Source organism: Hyaena hyaena, unplaced genomic scaffold, assembly GCF_003009895.1.
Source record: "Hyaena hyaena isolate Hyena2069 unplaced genomic scaffold, ASM300989v1 scaffold_840, whole genome shotgun sequence".
NCBI lineage: Eukaryota > Metazoa > Chordata > Mammalia > Carnivora > Hyaenidae > Hyaena > Hyaena hyaena.
In genome coordinates, this window is record NW_024081475.1 from 566,794 (window position 1) to 589,010 (window position 22,217).

Below are 22,217 nucleotides of genomic sequence, written 5' to 3' on the forward strand. Positions count from 1 at the left end.
GTCACCCAAGCATATTTTTTTCTAATATTTTAAAAATTTATTTCTGAGAGAGAGAGAGACAGAGAGAGAGAGACAGAATCTGAAGCAGGCTCCGGGCTCTAAGCTGTCAGCACAGAGCCTGACACGGGGCTCGAACCCACAAACCTCGAGATCATGACCTGAGCTGAAATTGGACGCTTAACCGACTCAGCCACCCAGGTGCCCCGAAAGTCACCCAAGAATAAATCGAATAGAAGATGTGTAAGACTTGTATGCAGAAGAGCATAAATCTTTATTGAATGACATTAAAGAAAACCTAAGTTAATGGAGGGATGAAACATGTTCATGTATAAGAAAACTTAATAAGTGATCCTATCAAATCTCTCTCAGTTCACTTAGAGACTTCATGCAATTTCAATTCCAATTCTAAATAAGACTGAGAATAGCCAAGACAATATTAAAGCGGCACAATATACCCTAGCAGATGTCAACGCGTTTTATAAGTGGTAGTAATTAAGACAGTGCAGAGGAAAATAAACAGACCAGCACAACAACACAGAGAGATCAGAAACAGAGCCACCCATAAGTGGAAACTTGGCACATGACCAGTGCGGAGATAATAAACATTGCTGAAACTGTTGGTTATCCATATGGAAAAACAAACGAAATTACATCCTGACCCCACACTGCATCATTGTATATGAAAAATAAATTCAAAGTGGGTTTGTGACCTAAATGTAACCAGTACCTGGGCACTTGTGGAAGAGAATATAGGCAAATATCTTTATAATCTTGTGGGAGAGAAGGATTTCTGTTTTTTAAAAAAATTTTAATGTTTATTTATTTTTGAGACAGAGGGAGAGAGGCAGAATGTGAATGGGAGAGGGGCAGAGAGAGGGAGACAGACTCCGAAGCACACTCCAGGCTCTGAGTCAGCTGTCAGCACAGAGCCCGACGTGGGGTTCGAACCCGCAAACCACGAGATCATGACCTGAGCCGAAGTCAGACGCTTAACTCACTGAGCCACTCAGGCGTCCCAGGGGAGAGAGGATTTCTTAAGCAAAATGTCAGTAGGTAAACCATAAGTGTAAGCTCGATAAGTTTTACTACATTGAAAATTTGTGTACAAGTAAATAAATCATGAACAAAATGAAAAAGGAGGTCACAGACCAGGAAAAGATATTTGTGACAGCTTTGCTCCTACTTCAGACCTTTGGCATCCGGTCTTCCTCTGCTTGGAACAGTCTTCATTTAAATGCACATTTGGCTCCTTCTTTCAATTGGGTCATGTCTCTGTCTGGTGTCCCCTCCTCAGAGACAACTTCCTGATCTCCTCATTGAGAGAGAGAATCCCAAGCAGGGTCCATGCTGTCAGCACAGGACCTACCTCGGGTCCTGATCTCACAAACTGCGAGATCAAGACCTGAGCCGAAACTGAGTCGAACTGCCTTAACCGACTGAGCCACCCAGGCGCCCTGATTTTTTAGTTTTTCCCAATCATTCAAATATATAAAAACCATTCTCAGGGATAAAAGGTACAGCATAGGGAATACAGTCATTGGTATTGGAATAACACTGTGTGGTGACAGAGGGTAGTTACACTCATGGTGAGAACAGCATAACATGTAGAGTTGTTGAATCATGACGTCGTCCACGTGACATTAATGTAACATGGTGCGTCAGCTATACTTCAATAAAAAATAAAATATTAAAAAAATTAGAGAGGAGCCTGCTTGGCTCAGTTGGTAAAGCATGTGACTCTTGATCTCAGGGTTGTGAGTTTGAGCCCCATGTTGAGCATAGAGTTTACTTAATAAAAAGGTATATACATACTTAAAAAAATTAGAGTATCTAAAAAAATTGTTTTTTTTTTTTAAAGTGTTCATTTGTTTTGAGAGAGAGAGGGATAGAGAGCGAGCAGGGGAGGGGCAGAGAGAGGGAGGGAGAGAGAGAGAATCCCAAGCAGGCTGTACGCTGTCAGTGCAGAGCCCAGCACGGGGCTTGAGCTCGTGAACTGTGAGATCATGACTCAAGCTGAAACCAAGAGTTGGACGATCAACCAACTGAGCCCCCCAGGCGCCCCTAAAAAAAACCATTCCTAACTCATTGGCGGAAATCTGTGGTGGGATGAATTTGGCTTGTGGCTCCCTGATCTAGGAATTGGTGCATTTTTTAAATTGAGCCCTCTGAACTTCTGGGAATTTTCCGGGTCTTACAAGAATATGGAAATGAGTGTCTACAACGTTCTCCAAGATTTGAAATGAGTTACAGTTCATTTTGTTCACATAACATCACAAGCCTTTTCAAACGCATGGTAAGTTTTAAAACAATTTTCTCTAATGGCCCGAGTGTCTTCTAAATATCGAATCTAAACCATAAAACCATTTCATTTATACATCAACTTCTAACACTCAAAGAGGTTCCAAGGAACATTGCCAACTACCTAATGAAAATATTGTAGTTATTTATTTATTTTATGTCCCCAAGGAAGTCCTCTTTATTCTTCTGATTGTCTGATTCTAATTAGTTGCTAAACATGCGTGGCCTTTCTTAAGACATGATAGTTAGTATGGATGTTGCTTTAACAATCTTCTTAGCAATTTACATTTTCTGAATATCTGGTATATCATGCATTAATTTCTATCATTTAATGAAATTACTAAATCAGGAATTTAGAATGCTATGTGGAAGCTTTCTTTAATTGGAAATGGAGATACGGAAGCAGTCCGGTCCCTTGGAAATCACAGTTTGACAGACGATAGACATGATTTGGAGAAAACTTTCTGAATCAGTTTCGTAGGACTTTTGTGACAAACAACCGCAAACTGGGGGACTTGAGGCAGCAGAAATTTATTCTCTTACAGTTTTGGAGGCTAGAAGTCTGAAATTAGGGTGTCAGCAGGACTTTGCTTCCTTGGAAACCTTTAGGGAAGGAATCTTCCTTCTCTCTCTCTCTCTTTCTCTCTCTCTGTCTCTGTCTCTCTCTGTCTCTGGTAGTGGCTGGTGTTCCTTGGCTTGTAGATGCATTGCTCCAATCTCTGTTTCTATCATCACATGGCTGCCTTCTCCCTATGTTTCTTTCTTTCTTTTCTTTTTTATTAAATATATATGTGTATTAAATATTTTATTTTATTTTTTTAAATGTTTAAGTATATTTATTTATTTTTGAGAGAGTGTGGGCAGGGGACAGACAGAGAGAGAGGGAGAGAGACAGTCCCAGGCAGGCTGTGTGCTGCCAACACACAGCCTGACGCAGGGCTTGATCTTGCGACCGTTGAGATTGTAACCTGAGCTGAAATCAAGAGTCAAACGCTTAACTGACTGAGCCACCCAGGTGCTCCAAGATTTTATTTTTTATTAAAATTTTTTAATGTTTATTTATTTTCGAGAGAGAGAGAGAGACAAAGTGTGAGTGGGAGAGGGGCAGAGAGAGGGAGACACAAAATCCAAAGCGGACTCCAGGCTCCGAGCTGTCAGCACAGAGCCCAATGCAAACGCAGGGCTTGAACTCACCGGTCGCGAGATCAAGACCTGAGCAGAAACCAAGAGCCGGGCACTTAACCAACTGAGCCACCCAGGTGCCCCCGCCCCCCAAGATTTTATTTTTAAGTAATCTCTACACCCAACGTGGGGCTCAAATTACAACCCTGAGATCAAGAGTTGCCAACTGAGCCAGCCATCCATCCAACAAAGGCATATATTAAATCATTTTATCGGAAACGTTAAACATTCTGGTTTTCTTGGGGTTACAATTGTTGGCTGCTGTTAGTACTATGTCAGAAAAAAGCATAGAGACTAGACCTGCCTTCCAGAACCCCTGGTGTGGGTTCTGTATTGCACGAAAGGATTAAATGCACTGTATTTAACCGTTGGTAGCTTTACTTTGAGCTCATTAATCGCAATTCGAGAAACAGCATGATTTTATATACATACTGCTGTGTAAATACAAAGTTCATTAGTGCCTATTAGAAAGTTTCCTTTATGAAGAAAGAGTAGAAGTGAAATTTTGCAGGCTGCTATAAAACGCTCCGGAATGTCATTGCCCAAGAAGTTAGAAAAAGAAGACCAGAGAATCTGTTATACGATAGGTCCTCAGTTTGGGAAAATTTCAGGGTAAAAATGTCACTTTATGGTAGAGAGTTTGAAAGGTATATCAAGTCCATTTGATGATGTTTAAAAGTATTTTGGGTCACCCTATCTGCGTGTGAATGTTATTTGATGCGTAAGACAGTTGTTTCTAAAAGCATGATTATGAGTGTAAAAACGGAATGCAGCACTTAGTTTATGTGCCTGTGGGCCTATTTTCCAGAGCTAAATATTTCCCTGTGTGTTTCTATCCGTCTTCTGCTCTTTTGATAAAGACACTGCTCATATTAGGTTAGGGCCGGCCCTGAGGACTTCCTCTTAACGTGATTCTGTCTGTAATTATTTCCAAATGAGGTCACGTTCATGGGTACCAGGCATTAGGACTTCAACACATCTTTTGGGGGGATACAATTCAGCCCATAACAGGCCCCCAGAGTAAAAAAGCAAGAACATAAGATAGAACTAGAATGGTAAAGAGTGACCTTAATATTTTTTGACAATAGCCATTTAGTTTTACATTTGGCCTAGAAGAATCAGGAGACTGGCCCAAGTTCATACAACCAGCCAAGGGCAGAGCTGGGACTGGAAACCAGCAGTGACAGGAGAAATGTACAAAGCACGCAGACGTGCCTGAAATACTCAAGGTTGGCCTTAGGGCAAAAGTGACAATTAGGTGAAGTGTCTTTGAGCCTTTGTCACCTCTCTTTCATTTCTCTTTTCCTCCCTGTTGGAACTTCCTTAGCCTTACTCTCTTCTCTAGAAACAGGTGATATTTACTCAGTGCTCCCTCTGTGCTAGGCATTGTGCTAGTCTTCTGTGGTACAGCCCATTCCATTCTCATAATGGAGCCATAAGTGCTATTATGATCCCATTTTACAGATGAGGAAACTGAGTCTCAGAGAGGTTAATGAACTTGGCCAGAGCCTCTCTGTTTGTAAGTGGCCGGGCTGAGATACAAACACAGGCAGAGCCCATATTTTTTTTTTTTTAATTTTTAAATGTTTACTCATTTTTGAGACAGAGAGAGACAGAGTGTGAGCAGGGGAGGGGAAGAGAGAGAGGGAGACTCAGAATCTGAAGCAGGCTCCAGGCTCTGAGCCGTCAGCACAGAGCCCGACATGGGGCCCGAACCCACGAACTGCGAGATCATGACCTGAGCCAAAGCCTGAGCCACCCAGGTGCCCCAGAACCCACATTCTTAACTACTTTGCTACCCTGCCACCCCTCCTCACTGTCATGTGCTTGCACACCCTTTATTCTGTGCCCAAGGACTCAGCTCGAGTCCCTCCTGTAGGCTGCCTTCCCAGAGAGGGTCCTCTGTGTCAGGATCCTCCGTGGGACTCTGCCCGTGGCTATGATGAGGTGGTAAAGAAAGAAACCAGCTGGCCGCATGAGCAGGGCCTCCCAGGGGCCTAGGATCTGTTTCTGAAACGGTCTGGTGTCTGTTTCTCAAATTTGAAGATTCAGGAACTTTGTCTTGTGGGTGCTCCCGGCGCGTTTGGGTCTAGGGTCAGAATTGCCCTATCAAAATTTACAAGCGATTGATTGCTAATCCAGAACACCGATTTGAGAATTTACACTGAAAAACATACCTGCCAAGTTCACGAATATGGCCAAGAGAGCAATACAGGGAAGCCGCTCAGACGGGGTCCTTTAAGTGAGATCCTAATGCCCGTGTTCTGGGTCCTGATCTCCCCTCACCATAGGGACTAGGACAGAACAGGGAGAGCGCTGGTCACAGGCTTGACTCCCGGGTAGCAAGTTCCCAGGGGCTGGGTCGCGTCAGGACTTTCCAGCAGCCTGGGGCAGAGGGCCAGGCACCATGCGCAGAAGAGCCAAGGTTTTTATAGGAAAGCCAACGTCACACATTGAGTCCAAAGGATTCAATGGGAGGGCAGAAAGGGGAATGCGAGGAGGGACTTCAGTAGCTCAGGGAGATGGGGGCAGGCAAACTGAGAGGAGACACAGCACCAACTTCTTGGCTCAGTCTGGATCTTGCCTCTGGCTCTTTGGATCTGGTCTGCGGTTCACACCTATGCTTTCTCCTAAGGGCTTTGACTTGACCTGCTATTAAGGTTCTTGGCAGCCTACGTTGCTTCTGGTAGAAGCCTCACACTCTGGCTCTGGCCCCATAAAACCCATTTTCTTTCTTTTTTTTTTTTTAATGTTTTTTATTTATTTCTAGGAGAGAGAGAGAGACAGCGTGAGCAGGGGAGGGTCAGAGAGAGAGGGAGTCACAGACCGAAAGAGGCTCCAGGCTCTGAGCTGGCAGTCAGCCCAGAGCCCGATGCGGGGCTCGAACCCACGAACCGCGAGATCAGGACCTGAGCGAAAGTCGGACGCTTAACCGACTAAGCCACCCAGGCGCCCCCATAAAACCCATTTTCCCTGAGACAAGAGGATTCAGACATTTAGCCTTGAATCATGGCTCCTGAGGTCCCCACATGTGGTCCTGGCCATACTCCGCCACGCTGCTCCCTGAATCTGTGATGGGGAGATCCGTGGGTGGGTTTCCACTTCAGAAGCCTGACGTGTACAAAGGCGGGCAGAATCAATTCCATAGTCCCTTCCAAGAGCTAGAAAGGCTTGAGGCAGAAGTTTTACAAGGGACATGTTGGATTTTTCCAGTGTCGCTTGCTCTTCTCTTTCTGTAGCGTTAATTTTTTTTTAACATTTATTCATTTTTGAGAGACAGAGAGAGACAGAGCGTGAGCAGGAAGAGCAGAGACAGAGGGAGACATAGAATCTGAAACAGGCTCCAGGCTCTGAGCTAGCTGTCAGCACAGAGCTCGACGCGGGGCTTGAACCCACCAATCATGAGATCATGACCTAAGCCGAAGTCGGACACTTAACTGAGCCACCCAGGCACCCCATCTTTTTGTATCATTAGATTCAAAAGTTGTATTTCTGGGGGCGCCCATCTGGCTCAGTCGGTGGAGTATGCGGCTCTTGATCTCAGGGTTGTGAGTTTGAGCCCTGCTTTGGGTGTAGAGATGACCTAAATAAATTAAAAAAAAAACTTTAAAAAAGTTAAAAAATGTCTACTGTCATGTTTTCTTCTACTTTTGGACATTCTTGAGATAGGCGTTCACTTCTTGTTTTATTAGTAGCTGTTAACCACACACAATTGATTTGGGCCTTATCAATGGCTCTTGTGTTTCAGTCCCGTCAAGCTGACTTTAGCAATGACCCCGGTGAGTGAGCGGCCTCAGAGCATCATCTGTTCATCACCAAGGGCACCATGTATCTGACGCCTGGCACGAATTTAAGACACATTTGCTGAATGAAGGAAGAAATGAACATGTGACTGAATGAATCACTGATGACTTTTATAAATTGCTCGTGGTCCCGTTTGTCCAAACATTTACAAGACAGCAGGTTGGGGGGCACCCAGGCGGCTCAGTCGGTGAAGCGCCCAACTCCTGGTTTTGGCTCAGGTCATGATCTCACGGTGCGTGAGTTCGAGCCTTGCTTTTGGCTCCGTGCTGACCTCGGAGCCTGCTTGGGGTTCTCTGTCTCCCCCTCCTGTGCTCATGCTCTCTCTCTCCCTCAAAATAAATAAGTAAACATTTTAAAAAACAATAAAAAATATTACAAAATTAAGAAATGTCTGTTGTGGGGCATCTGGGTGGCTCAGTGGGTTAAGCATCCGACTCTTGATTTGGGCTCAGGTCATGATCTCACAGTTTTGTGAGTTCGAGTCTCATCGGGCTCTACATTGGCAGTGAGGAGCCTGCTTGGGATTGTCTCTCTTCCTCTCTCTGTCCACCTCCCCGACTCGCACTGTCTCTGCCTCTTTCAAATAAATATATAAGGACTTAAAAAAATAAGGAAATGTCTGCTGTAGAAACTAAGTCGGTTAGAAATGTATAGAGTAAAAATTAAAAGCTTTCTGACCCTCTTTCCTGTCTCATTACCACCATCCTTAAGAAACTACTGTCATCAGGTCATATACTTTAATCTCCTCTCTCTCCTTAAAAGAATTAGAACAGGGACGGCATCTGCAGGCATTCAGAATGGTTCAGTATTTGACGAACTGTCGTGGGCTGTTGTATGATACAGCCCTTAATGAAACTAGCAAAGCCGAGGTAATAAAGTCGTTTACCTTTATACCAAGAAGGGTGGGAAAGCACCAAAATCTGCGTGTGGTGTGTGCCCGGGCTGACTTCAAGGAGTTCGAACTAGGAGACGGAAAGTTCTTAAGAGGTTGTCTACAAAGGAAACACCCGTCAGCAGGGCCTGTGGTGGGTCTGTGTATGCTAAGTGTGTTCGTGACAGCTCAAACGTGCTTTCCTGATTGAGGAGCAGAGAGTCATTGTGGAAGTGCTGAAGGCAAAAGCAGAGAGTCAGAAAGCGAAATAAAGAAAAAAAAAAATGGGGGCGCCTGGGTGGCTTAGTCGGTTAAGCGTCCGACTTTCGCTTGGGTCATGATCTCGCGGTTCGTGGGTTCGAGCCCCGCGTCGGGCTCTGTGCTGACTGCCAGCTCAGAGCCTGGAGCCTGTTTCAGTCTGTGACTCCCTCTCTCTCTGACCCTCCCCTGCTCACGCTGTCTCTCTCTCTCTCCTAGAAATAAATAAAACATTAAAAAAAAAAAAGAAAAAAAAATGAAGGGTTTTTGAGTAATAAAACCATAAAAAGGCTGGTTCTGTTAAAAAAAAATAACATTCCCCCCTTTTCATGTGACTTGCAACTTGCTGTTTCCACTTAAAGTATCACCTGAATAACTTTTTTGGAAAAGGTTTATTTATTTTTGAGAGAGGGAGAGAGAAAGAGGGCACAAGAGTGAGGGAGGGCCAGAGGGAGAGGGAGAGAGAGAATCCCAAGCAGGCTCCACTCTGTGAGCCCCATACAGGGCTTGAACTCACCAACCTGGAAATCGTGACCTGAGCCAAAGTCGGACGCTTAATTGACTGAGCCACCCAGTGCCCCGATATACGGTATTAAAAAAAAAATTCAGGGGTGCCTGGGTGGCTCAGTCGGTTGGGTGTCCGACTTCAGCTCAGGTCATGATCTCACGGTTTGTGGGTTCGAGCCCCGCGTCGGGCTCTGTGCTGACAGCTCAGAGCCTGGAGCCTGCTTCAGAGTCTGTGTCTCCCTCTCTCTCTGACCCTCCCCTGCTCATGCTGTCTCTCTCTCTCTCAGAAATAAATAAAACATTAAAAAAAATTCATTGCCCTGTGATAGATATTTGGGTGTGTTCAAGTCCTACTGTTAGAGATCAGATTGCAGTAAACATCCTTATTCGGGTTTTCCCCGCTATCTGAAAGCAGAGTGTTGGCTTGAAACCTTTTGTGAACCAAAATGGCATAAAGCGGAGTATTCCCTGCTTTCCGAAAGTTCGCGTTAGACCACTTCACTTTGCTGAAAGACCTACAGTCGTTCCGTAGCAGCTTTTTTCCTAAAAGCAAAAAGGCTCCTCGCCTTTCTTTCTGAAGTACTGTGTCCTCTCTCTGTGCGTGCTAGATTCCATCCCCTTCCACGCAGGGGCCTCACTCCTGCAGTGCCCCTCTCTCTCTTACCCCTCCCTTCACTGTGCCTCTCTTAGATGTTACTTCTAGATCCCTCTGGAAACTTTCTTCTTGAGCTCCCTCTGTCCTCCAGTTGCTCTCTCTGTCTCCCCCGAAGTGGCCTGCTCTCTGTCTCGAATTCCTTCTCTCCCATTCTCTCAGGAGCCTCAAGGGGCCATTGTTTCACCCCGGCTCCCCTGCTGCAATTGCCGTCATCGAGGTGACTAATTCACTTCCCTTTTGCTAAATCCAGTGCCCTGTTGGTGACGTTTGACATAATTGATTACTCCTGCCTCCTTGAAGCGTTTTCTCCTTTCAGCTCCTAGGATACACACGCGCTGCCGGTTTTCTTTCATCTCGCGTGGCTTGCCTTTTCAGTTTCCTTTGCCAGCTCCTCGCCCCTCCCCACCTCCGTCCTCCCCACACCTGACCTCTTAGCAGCGGTCTGTCCCAGAGCTCAGTCCCTTAGATCTTTACTCCTTTTTTTTTTTTTTTTGGAAGATTTTAGTTTTAAAACCCGATGTGGGGCTCGAACTCACAGCCCCAGGATTGAGAGGCACATGCTCCACTGACTGAGCCAGCCAAGTGCCCCAGGTCTGGATTTACTCCTATGGTGGTCTCATTTGCTCCCAAAGCTTTAAATACCACCCATCTGCTAATAACCTCAAATTCACATTTCTAGCCCTGACCTCTCATGAAATCCAGCACCACAAATTCACTGACCACATCCCCTCCACTCTGATGTACGAAAGGTCACTGGGGTTCACCGTGTCCAAAACCCAACTCCTAATCTTAAAGTTGGCAAGCTCTCGATCGCCTGGCTGGCTCAAGAGGTGGATCATGTGACTCCTGATCTCAGGGTTGTGAGTTCAAACCCCAGGCTGGGTGTAGAGATGACTTAAAAAATGAAATCTGTGTTTATTTATTTGTATATCCTATATGCATTTTTATTACTGTGTATAAAGTACATAGTGCTTTGTATAAAGCTATGTATAAAGTACATAGTACAATGTTTAAAAACATTTTTTTCAGTTTATTTATTTACTTGGAGAGAGAGAGCACACACATGTGTGAGAATCGGGGAGGGGCAGAGAGAGAGGGAGAGAGAATCCCAAGCAGGCTCCACTCTGTCAGCACAGAGCCCAAGTGGGGTTCGAACTCACGAACTGGGAGATCATGACCTGAGCCAAAATCAAGAGTCGGACATTTACCTGACTGAGCCCCTCAGGCGCCCCAAACATCGAATCATTTCTTTGCACAAAATCCTCTGCTGGCTTTTTCGTCTCGTCCTGCGTAAGAGATTAAGTCATCACAGTGCCTTACGAGACCCTGCGCGATCTGCCGTAGACTGTTCCTTGGAAATACGTTACCTCCTATTCTTCTCTGCCCAGCATCCCTCCCCACCTGGGTCTCCGACCCGTGTTCACTCCACTCCAGTCACAGTGACTCCCTTGCTGGTTCTTTAACATGCCAGCCACTGAAGACCTTTGCCCTCACTGTTCCCTCCAAATCAGAGGGTCTCATTCAGGGGCCATTTTGCTCCCCATGTGACATTTGGGGATGTTTGGAGACATTTAAAAAATGTGTTTTTTAACGTAGGCTCTATGCCCAACATGGGGCTCGAACTCACGACCCCGAGATCAAGAGTCACATGCTCCACCGACTGAGCTAGCCAGGCGCCGCTGGAGACAGTGTTGGTTGTCACAGCGTGGGGGAGCATGCTACTGACAGGCAGTGGGTAGAGGCCAGGCAGAGCTGTGAAACATTGGACAGTGCACACCACAGTGCACACCACAGCCTCCCCTACAACGAAGAATTATCTTGCCAACTGTCAATATCGCCCAGGTTGAGAAATCCTGGTCTGCTCTTTCCCCAGGTGTCTACATGGCCTGTGCCTTCACCTCTTGGTCTGTGCTGAAATGTCACCTTCTCAGAGATGACCACTCTGTTTAAAATCACCAGCCCTTCAGTTCTCATCGCTCTTTCCTGCCCGAGTTTTCTCAGTAGCACCGATCACCGTCTGCTGTCCTACAGATTGTAATTATTGTGGTTTTTTTCCCTCCATGAGAATTTAAACTCCACTCAAGACAGAAATTTCGAGTGTTGCATGTCTGCATCACATATGGTTCAATAAATACTTGTTGAATGAATAACTGTCAACTTTATCATAGAGCTATGTTTTTCCCCCATGTATTTGAGTCTGTTTCTATACTCCATTCTGATCCTTTAAACTGCCAATTCTTGTCAATTTCTGTATCACGCTTTTTAAATAGTGTGGTTTGATAATATCCTTCACTGTCTCGTAGGATTAATCCCTACTTATTATACTGCTTTTCCAAATTTTAATGCATTTTTGTGATAATTTTCTCAAGATCCCTATCTCTCTCTTCAGCGAATTTCTTTCTAGAATTTTCATTGTGTGCATGTTAGATTTCTAGATTAATTTATGGGGAACGGGCATTGTTAAAATGTTGAGTCTTTCTGTTAAAAGGTAAAATATGTCTCCATTTACTGGAGTCTTGTTTTATGTCCCACAAGAGTTTTATAGTTTCTTCTTTATAGAGATCTTCCTGCTCATTTTTTTGTTTAATCCTAGAAATTTTATGGGTTTTATTACTATTGTGGGGTAATTTCTTCTATTATAAATTCTGATTCTTGATTTTTGTTAAATTTTTAAAATGTTTTTTATTTATTTTTGAGAGAGAGAGAGAGACAGCATGAGCAGGGGAGGGTCAGAGAGAGAGGGAGACACAGAATCTGAAACAGGTTGCAGGCTCTGAGCTGTCAGCACAGAGCCCGACACAGGGCTCGAACCCTCGAACCATGAGATCATGACCTGAGCTGAAGTTGGACGCTTAACTGACTGAGCCACCCAGGCGCCCCTGATTATCGATTTTATATGAGAATCTCATCGGCAACCGTCTCCAAGAAGTATGAGAAAAACATTTAGGATAGAGAATATTCTTTTTCCTGCGTTTGCTTCCCTAACAGGAGTGCTCGAAGTGTCTGTTTCTGTATTCTGACATTTTGACAACTTCCCAGTCTCTGGTGATCTGAAAGATTTTGTAAACTATTTTTTGTAGTCATTGAAGTCCGGGCGCTCAATTTAGTTTTCCTTACTTTGGACACTTCCTGAATTCAAAATTTACCTCTAAAACACCTTGGGAAAGAAACCAGATTGAGGACTCTGACAGCATTTTTTTGAGTTGACCTGTTAATCATTAAGAAAATTGTTATAATAATTTAGTTCATACCGAAACTCTTTTTGTCAGCTTTCAGGTTTAAAGAAAGTTCAACTTGCTAAAAATAGAACTACTCTACAACCCAGCAATTGCACTACTAGGTATTCATCCTAAGGATGCAAAAATGCTGATTCGAAGGGTCACATGCACCCCAATATTTATAGCAGTGCTATCAACAGTAGCCTAAGTATGGAAAGAGCCCAATTGTCCATTGACTGATGAATGAATAAAGAAGTGGTATATATACAAAGGAATATTACTTAGCCATAAAAAAGAATGAAATCTTGTCATCTGCAACAACGTGGATGGAATTAGAGTGTATTGTGGTAAGGGAAATAAGTTAGTCAGAGAAAGACAAATACCACATGATTTGACTCCTCTGTGGAATTTAAGAAACAAAACAAATGGATACAGAGGAAGGAAGAAAATCAAAACAGAGAGGGAGGCCAACCATAAGAAGCTCTTAACTATAGAGAACATACTAAGGGGAGGTGGGTGGGGGATGGGCTAAATGGGTGATGAGCATTAAAGAGGGCACTTGTTTGGACGAGCACCGGCTGTTATATGTAAGTGATCGATCCCTAAATTCTACGCCTGAGACCAATATTACACCATACGTTAACTAACTAGAATTTAAATAAGAACCTGAAATTTAAAAAAATTAAAAAATAAAGTCCAACTTGCGATACTCACATACGTGGAAACCGCATTTAATGGACCAGTGGCGGTTTCTAACTCATGTAAGGCAAAAACATCTTACCTAAAGAGCTTTAAAGATAAGTCACATTTAAAAAAATATTTGGGAATGGAATTACTTTATTTCAAGGCTGCTTTATAAATGGAATGAACTGAAATGCATTCAAACCCAGAAAACCGCATATTACCATTTTATGTAATTTGCACGCTGCAAATGTTATATTTTACAAAAGGGCTGAAAGCCCATAATAGCTGTATTACTCATGTCTGTTCTCGTGTTTGTTAGAGAAAGCACATGGTCCTATTAGCTCCTGGGCATTGTGAGGCCAAATACACAGACACATTCATTGAATACGCAGAAGTCTCAATTAGGCAGTAGATTTTGCCAATAATATAAAGAGAAACGTCTTGATTGAGGTTGGGGGTGGGGAGGGGCAATTTTGTCTCCATTGCAGATGTCTGATTAGCTATGAAAAGAGAACGTGTTTCCTCTATGCCTTGGGTTAATAATCTTAAAATCTATTTCTGTGGCTCTTGTTAAAAAACGATCAGCTGTGATGTGGAAAGCAGCAACCATTAAGAGGAAACAATGATGGCTTAGACCACGCAGGAAAAAAAAAACCAAACTCTATAAAAACACCATAAATAATGTTACAAGTCAAACAACATTTGGGCGAAAATATTTGCAACATGTATGATGCGTCCCTGACAAATTGATTAGAATAAAAAGAGGACAGATGCTCAAATAGAAAAATGGACAGAGGCCTCAACTGTCACACAAAAGAAGAAATACAAATGGAAATAAACATGAAAAGCTCTTCTTCTGGGGCGCCTGGGTGGCTTAGTCGGTTAAGCATCCGACTTTCGCTTAGGTCATGATCTCGCGGTTCGTGGGTTCGAGCCCCGCGTCGGGCTCTGTGCTGACTGCCAGCTCGGAGCCTGGAGCCTGTTCCAGTCTGTGACTCCCTCTCTCTCTGACCCTCCCCTGCTCACGCTGTCTCTCTCTCTCTCTGTCTCCTAGAAATAAATAAAAAAAAAAACACACAAAAAAAATAAAAAAAATAGAGTAGGGTGTGGGGGAGAGGGGAAAGTGGGTGGTGGGCACTGAGGAGCCCACTTGTTGGGACGAGCACTGGGTGTTGTAAGTGATGAATCACGGGAATCCACCCCCAAACCAAGAGCACACTTTACACACTGTGTGTTAGCCAATTTGACAATAAAGTATATTAAAAATAATAATAAAGTAGATCTGTATATGCTGGTAGGGAAGAATCCCAAGAGCTTTTACTGAGAAAAACAGGTCTTTAAACACCAAGTATGTTGAACATCTGTGATTCTGCTCCTTTCATTTTCTCGCCTCATTCTAGACAACTCATGGTAAGTTATCCATCATCACTGATGCGAACGTTCAATCTTGGGTGTAACGTTCAATTCTCAGTCCTCACGTTACTTGAAAGATTTAAACACTCCTTCTGCTTTGAAACACTTTTTTCACTTAGCTTCCAGGACCCTACGCTCTCCTGGTTGTTTTTTGGTTTTTTTCTTTTTTTTGGCCCCCATTGACTTCTTTCATCAACGTCCCCAACGGTAGAGTTTCCCAGGGCTCCATCATGGTCCACTTCTTTTCTCTCTCTCTTTCCTTACTCCATACCCGATCTCACAGCTTCAAATACAGTCCTTGGGCTGTTGTCTCCCTAATGTACCCTTTCCACGAACTCCAGACTCCTATCTCTGCCTACTGGGTAGCTCTGCTTAACTGTCTCACACACATCTTATGCTTTTCCTCTCCCAAACCAAACTTTCAGTTTTCAACCCGAAAACTTCCTTTCACCTTCTGTATCTCAGTAAATGGTAACTCCCTTCATCCTGTTGCTCAGGCCGAAAACCTGGGCACCAATTCCGACTCCTTTCTTTCTCTCATGCCCCACATCTAGTACCAAGTTCACTGTGAAGTTCATGAAGCTTAAGCATCAGGGGCTCCTCACTGGTGGCAGCTTCTTACCAGGCCCTAACAGTGGAATCATGTGACTACATGCGTTTGTAAAATTTGCCAAAGTGAAATATTTTTAATTTAATAGTAATTAATAATTAATTGCAGTCAGTTCAGACAGCTGTCTCTTTCCCCTCCAACTTCCCCTGGGTCATTCTTGCTCTGGCCGTGGGGTTGGCATTGGGCGGCTGTGGGCATTTTGAGTCATATAAAGGGGAGGTTGAACTAGGTTTACATTTATTTTGGGTTTGATCAGGTGTATTTACATGGCTTGGAGTCACTTGCAGGTTATTGCTGGTCACACCGGTATAGGAATGGCTTCTAGGAATATTGTTTTTTTTTTTTTTTTTTTTTTTTTTTTTTTTTTTTTTTTTTTTTTTTTTTTTTTTTTTTTTTTTTTTTTTTTTTTTATTTATTTCTAGGAGAGAGAGAGAGAGAGAGACAGCGTGAGCAGGGGAGGGTCAGAGAGAGAGGGAGTCACAGACTGAAACAGGCTCCGGGCTCTGAGCTGGCAGTCAGCACAGAGCCCGACGCGGGGCTCGAACCCACAAACCGTGAGATCATGACCTAAGCGAAAGTCGGACGCCTAACCGACTAAGCCACCCAGGCGCCCCATGCTTCTAGGAATATTCTTACCTCACACCACACTGACTAATGGTGTAGGGACAAAGATCTTATCTTGGTACTAACTTTCCCTACAGCACCCAGTACTGGAAGTATGGACAGTTGAGGAGAAACGAGGTTTGGTGTGTACAGAGCCAGACGTTAGGTGGTGAAAAATTCTTCCATTCACCAGACATGTCAAACTATGTATGGAGGATTCAGTGCTGCCTCGTTGGAATGGGGGTTCTCTCCTGTCGCTGATGTACTCAGTAATGCAGCAGCATACACAACTGTAAAGGCACCGTGCATTTTTTCAGTTGTGGTAAGAACGCTTAATGTGAGCTCTACCGTCTTTTTAAAAAAAGTTTTTAATGTTTATTTTTGAGAGAGAGAGAGAGCACAAGAAGGGGAGGGGCAGAGAGAGAGAGAGAGGGGGAGAGGGAGGATCCAAAGAGGGCTCTGAGCTGTCAGCAGAGAGCCCGATGTGGGGCTCGAACTCACGAACTGTGAGATCGTGACCTGAGCCGAAGTCAGATGCTCAACTGACCGAGGCCCCCAGGCGCCCAGTATTTCCTTCTTTGAGGCTGAATAATATTCCACTGGGTGTGTATCACATTTTGTTTATCTACCCACCAGCAGTCATTTAGGTGGTTTCCATATCTTGGCTATTGTGAACGAGGCTGCAGTGAACATGGGGGTGCAGGTATTTCTTTGAGATCCTGATTTCAGTTCTTTTGGATATACTCCTAGAGGTGGGATTGCTGGATCATGTGGTAGTTCTTTTCTTATGTTTTTGAGGACATGCCATACTGTTTTCCATGGTGGTCATAGCACATTTTTATGGGAATCTTGTGGACTAGAAGTTATCAAAAATCCTATGTTTGCAAGACACAAGACTGTGGCAGTACTACAAATTGTGATCATCTCTATGTGTGAATTTGCATGTTTTATGCATCTTAACATATGGGATCATATTTTCGCGTATCTGACTCAGCTTGTTCTGATAGAACCTGGCACTTGCACACGAAATGGAGCACCAAAGTGTCACGGACACAGCGAACTAGCCTGAAGAAACAGATGTTCCAGTCACAGAAAGCCTAAAAATATGAATCAATAAATCAGTGTATGCAATGTTACAAGTATTGGAGTACACAATTACACAGCTCATACAATGCAGTGTCAATTTTTATTTATTAAAAAAATTTTTTTTTTACATTTATTTATTTTTGGAGAGACAGAGAGAGAGCGAGCACAAGCGGGAGAGGGCCAGAGAGAGAGGGAGAGACAGAATCCAAAGCAGGCTCTGGGCTCTGAGCAGAGCCTGACAGGGCTCGAATATACAAACTGTAAGATCATGACCTGAGCTGAAGTCGGATGCTCAGCTGACTGAGCCACCCAGGCGCCCCTCAGTGCCAATGTTTAAATGCACTCTAATTGCCTGTATGAATGCTTTCTTGTCATTAAAAATTTTTAAATGTTTATTTTTGAGAGAGAGAGAGAGAGAGACAGAGCATGAGCGAGGCAGAAGCAGAGAGAGGGAGACACAGAATCCGAAGCAGGCTCCAGGCTCTGTCAGCACAGAGCCCAACGCGGGGCTCGAACTCACGAACCGTGAGATCATGACCTGAGCCGAAGTCAGACTCTTAAACAAATGAGCCACCCAGGAGCCCCTAAATGCTTTATTTTCAGATCAGTTTTGTGTTTTTGGCAATTTTTAAAAATTATTTATTTGTTTTAAATTTTTTAACGTTTATTTATTTTAGAGAGAGAGAGACAGACAGAGCATGAGCAGAGGAAGGCAGAGAGAGAGAGGGAGACACAGAATCCGAAGCAGGCTCCAGGCTCTGAGCTGTCCACACAGAGCCCGATGCAAGACTCAAACTCACTGACTGCGAGATCATGACCTGAGCCGAAGTTGGACGCTTAACCAACTGAGTCACCCAGGCACCCTGAAAACCTGTCTTATTATCACAATAGCAATTAAATACTCCATCAATAATAAGAATGACATTAAAACCAGATTTTGGTCAACTATGCTAGGGGAGAAAGTTATTTCTATTCTTTTATAAACAATAGTATAAAATCGTTATATGGACAAGTGGATATATGCTATGCAATCAGCAATATAGACCAAAGGCCTTGTAAGGGTGTGTCAGAAGTTAATATTATTTCTAAATTTTCTGATATTTGTGGAATTTGTCAGGTTTTATAAATTTGTAATGTACTGTGATTTCTATTTGCATTTGAAATAAATATTCACTTTTGTACCTAGTTTTGTTCCTTCTTCTTTTTTGTAAGTTTATTTATTTATCTATTTTGAGAGAGGGAGAGTGGGAGCAGGGCAGAGAGAGAGGGAGAAAGAATCTGAAGGAAGCCCTGGGTTGTCAGTGCAGAGCTCGAACTCACAAAGGACGAGATCATGACCTGAGCCTAAACTGAGAGTTGGACATTCAACTGACTGAGACACCCAGGCAGCCCATCATTTAAAAACAATTTTTTTTAAGTTCATTTATTTATTTTAAGAGAGAGAGAGAAAGGGAGGGAGGGAGAGAATGCATATGCTAGGGAGGGGCAGAGAGAGAGAGAGGGAGAGAGAGAATCCCAAGCAGGCTCCACACTCTCAGAGCCTTACACAGGGCTTGGTCCCAGGAACCCTGAGATCATGCCCTGAGTGGAAACCAAGAGCCAGACGCTTAACCGACTGAGCCACCCAGGTGCCCCTGTACCTTCTTAATAGAGAACCCTCCAAATTATATAAGCGTTAGGCCACACAAAGTGTAGATCTACCCCTGCCTGTATCTAGTCCTGCAAATGTCGGATGTGCCTTCCATATACATACGGTCTGAGCACTTCTCACCGGCTTCCTGGCCACCATGCTGGTCTCAGCCTCCATGCCTTCCACCTGCATTACTGCAATAGCCTAAGTTTCCTCCTTACTTCTTGCCTTGCCCGCTTTCGGTCTGATCTCAACGCAGCAGCCAGAGTGATTTTTTTTTTAAACTGAAGTAGTATCAGGTCCCTCCTCTGCTCAAACTCTTAAGGGCTTTCCATCCTCCCTCAGAGTAAACGTCAAAGCCCTTTAGTGATCTTCTGAGACCCACGTGATCTGTGCTCCTCCATACCTCTCTGACTTCCTTCCTTTCTTTTTTTTTTTTTTAAATTTTTTAATGTTTTATTTATTTCTAGGAGAGAGAGAGACAGCATGAGCAGGGGAGGGTCAGAGAGAGAGGAAGTCACAGACTGAAACAGGCTCCAGGCTCTGAGCTGGCAGTCAGCACAGAGCCCGATGCGGGGCTCGAACCCACGAACCGCGAGAACATGACCTAAGCGAAAGTCGGACGTTTAACCGACTAAGCCACCCAGGTGCCCCTCTGACTTCCTTTCTTACTCCTCTTCCCTAATGGACTCTAGTCCAGCCGCCCTGGCTTTTTTTTTGGTTGTTCTCTGAAGATGCCAAACCTACTTCTGCCTTGGGACCTTGGCCTTGGCGATCCCTGCTGCCTGGAACGCTCTTCTTTCAGATCCTTGCTCAAACGGCACCTAATCAACGAGGCGTTTCTTGTATAAAATTACAACCTCTTTATCACTCCGCTTCTCCTGTCTTTGCCTTATTTTCCTCTGTATCATGCACATGTCACCATCTGACACAATACATATTCCCCTGTTTGTTTTCTTTCTCCCCCATTAGAAGGAAGCTCCATGAGGGGAGGATGTTGTGGGCCCATTAATATATTCTCAGCACCTAGACATATGCTTGGTGTATAGCAGGCATTCAATAAATATCTGTTGAATGAATGAGTAATGAGTTCTCTATGCTAACTTACACAGTGGGATTAGGGGGTGATCTTCCCATTCTTATTTTTTTAAGTTTTTATTTTCATTTCAGTTAGTTAACATACAGTGTTATATTAGTTTTGGGTGTACAATATAGTGATTCTACACTTCCATACATCACCCTGTGCTCATCACAACAAGTGCCCTCCTCAGTCTCTATCACCTATCTCATCCATCGCCCCCTCCAACCGTCTGCTTCTTCTTTTTTTAATGTTTATTTATTTTTAAGAGTGAGAGAGAGAGACAGAGGATGAGCGGGGTAGGGGCAGAGAGAGAGGGAGACGGAGAGTCTGAAACAGGCTCCAGGCTCTGAGCTGTCAGCACGATGCCCCACATGGGGCTCGAGCTCACGGACTGCGAGATCATGACCTGAGCCGAAGTGGGATGCTTAACCGACTGAGCCACCCAGATGCCCCAACCATCCCCTTCTTTAAAAAAAATGGTTTATTTTTTAAATTGTAAAATATACGTAACTTACAATTTGCCATTTTAACAATTTTTTATTTTTTTATTATTATTTTTAATGTTTTATTTATTTTTAGGAAAGAGAGAGAGAGACAGCGTGAGCAGGGAAGGGTCAGAGAGAGAGGGAGACACAGACTCTGAAACAGGCTCCAGGCTCTGAGCTGGCAGTCAGCACAGAGCCCAACGCGGGGCTCAAACCCACGAACCGAGAAATCATGACCTAAGTGAATGTCGGACGCTTAACCGACTAAGCCACCCAGGCGCCCCAACAATTTTTTTAAAAAGTGATTTACTTTTTAAATAGTAAAATATATATAACATACAATTTTCCATTTTAACTATTAAGTGTATGTAGATTGGCATGAGGTACATTCATATTGCTGTGCAACTATCAGCACTGACCATCCACAGAACGTTTTTCATCTTGCAAAATTGAAACCCTGTATCTCCTTTCTTCTTTATATGCTAGGTTAATGCCTGAATTTCCTATAACAAACATTCATTATTCTAATGCGAAAGGGCTGTTTCCATTTCAGGAACAGACTAATCGGAAATTTATATTCATTTTATAAAACAATAATTGAGAAATGACTGTGTTCCTATTCCTTGAACCGATCAAGGGTGAAGCTGTCCAGCTTTAAAAATGATTCATTAATGTGTTCCTCTGGGGGCCTGAATATTCAGCACCAGCTGTTTTCCTCATTAATATTTGAATTTAATATTTTACCTTAAGAAACTCAATACCAAAGGAACAGTAAATATTTGGCGACACGGGATTATTTTCATTGAACATTTTTTCTTTACCTAGACTTTAATCAGCAATACTGTTGCAGATATGCAACATCATTAATGCAGGGAAGGGAGAGGGCGCCCGGCTGGCTCCATCGGTAGAGTGTGCGACTCTTGATCTTGGGGTCGTGAGTTCGAGCCCCACGTTGGGTGTAGAGCTTACTTAAAAAAGTACGGGAAAAGGAGGAAGGAGGGAGGTAAGTACTGAGAGCTTCCTAGGTGTCAGGTGCTTTGTGGACCTCCTCTTCCTCAGACTCCCCACTTGTCACTTGTGCTTCGAGTGGACTTGTGACCACCTGCTTTTCACGGAGATGCTCTTTGCCTGTCACTAATAGACACTTTGCAGTCCTTGTGACCTTGGCCTCCTGGCAGTGGTCAGCACAGATGACCACAGTCCTCTCATCAAAACCCCTCCTCCCTCTGGCTCGTCATCAGAGCTTTCTGAGTCTACTTCCCAAATAAAAGACCTCTCCACTTCTCTCTCTCTCTCCAGATCCACTGTCACCGCCCAAATTGGTCTGAGGCAGTCACCTCTTGCCACCGCATTCCAACAGCCTCTTAAATTGGTGTCTCTGCCTCCAGTCCTCAACCCTCACCCCCGCTCCCACCCCACCCCCACACCGATCCATTTCCTATACAACTGCCAACGATGATGACGCCAAACTATGATCACACCCCGCCCTTGGTGTGAATATCCCTTGCTCTAAAATTCCATATCCTTATTCTGGACTCCAGTGTCCTTCACCCTCGGGTTACCGTCTGCCTTGCCTGACTCAGTTGGAGACATTATCCGCTTTTAATCTTTCTCCTAAGGACTTCTTTAGGTTCCTTGAATAAACCACACACATTTTCATCCCTGGATCTTCGCACATGCTGTTCCCTTTGCCTGGACTACTCTTGATTCATTCATTCATCATTCATTCACTCAACAAATATTTCTTTATTTCTTTAAAAAAGTTTTTTTTTTTTTTTTTTTTAGGGAGGAGATAAGCAGTCTCTCCCTTCATATATATTTTTTTATTTTCT

General features: G+C 43.8%; 1 pseudogene; it reads left to right on the top strand.

The window, feature by feature from the left end:
* Positions 1–8,081: 8,081 nt before the first annotated feature.
* On the top strand, positions 8,082–8,427 carry LOC120222147 (annotated as a pseudogene).
* Positions 8,428–22,217: the final 13,790 nt, after the last annotated feature.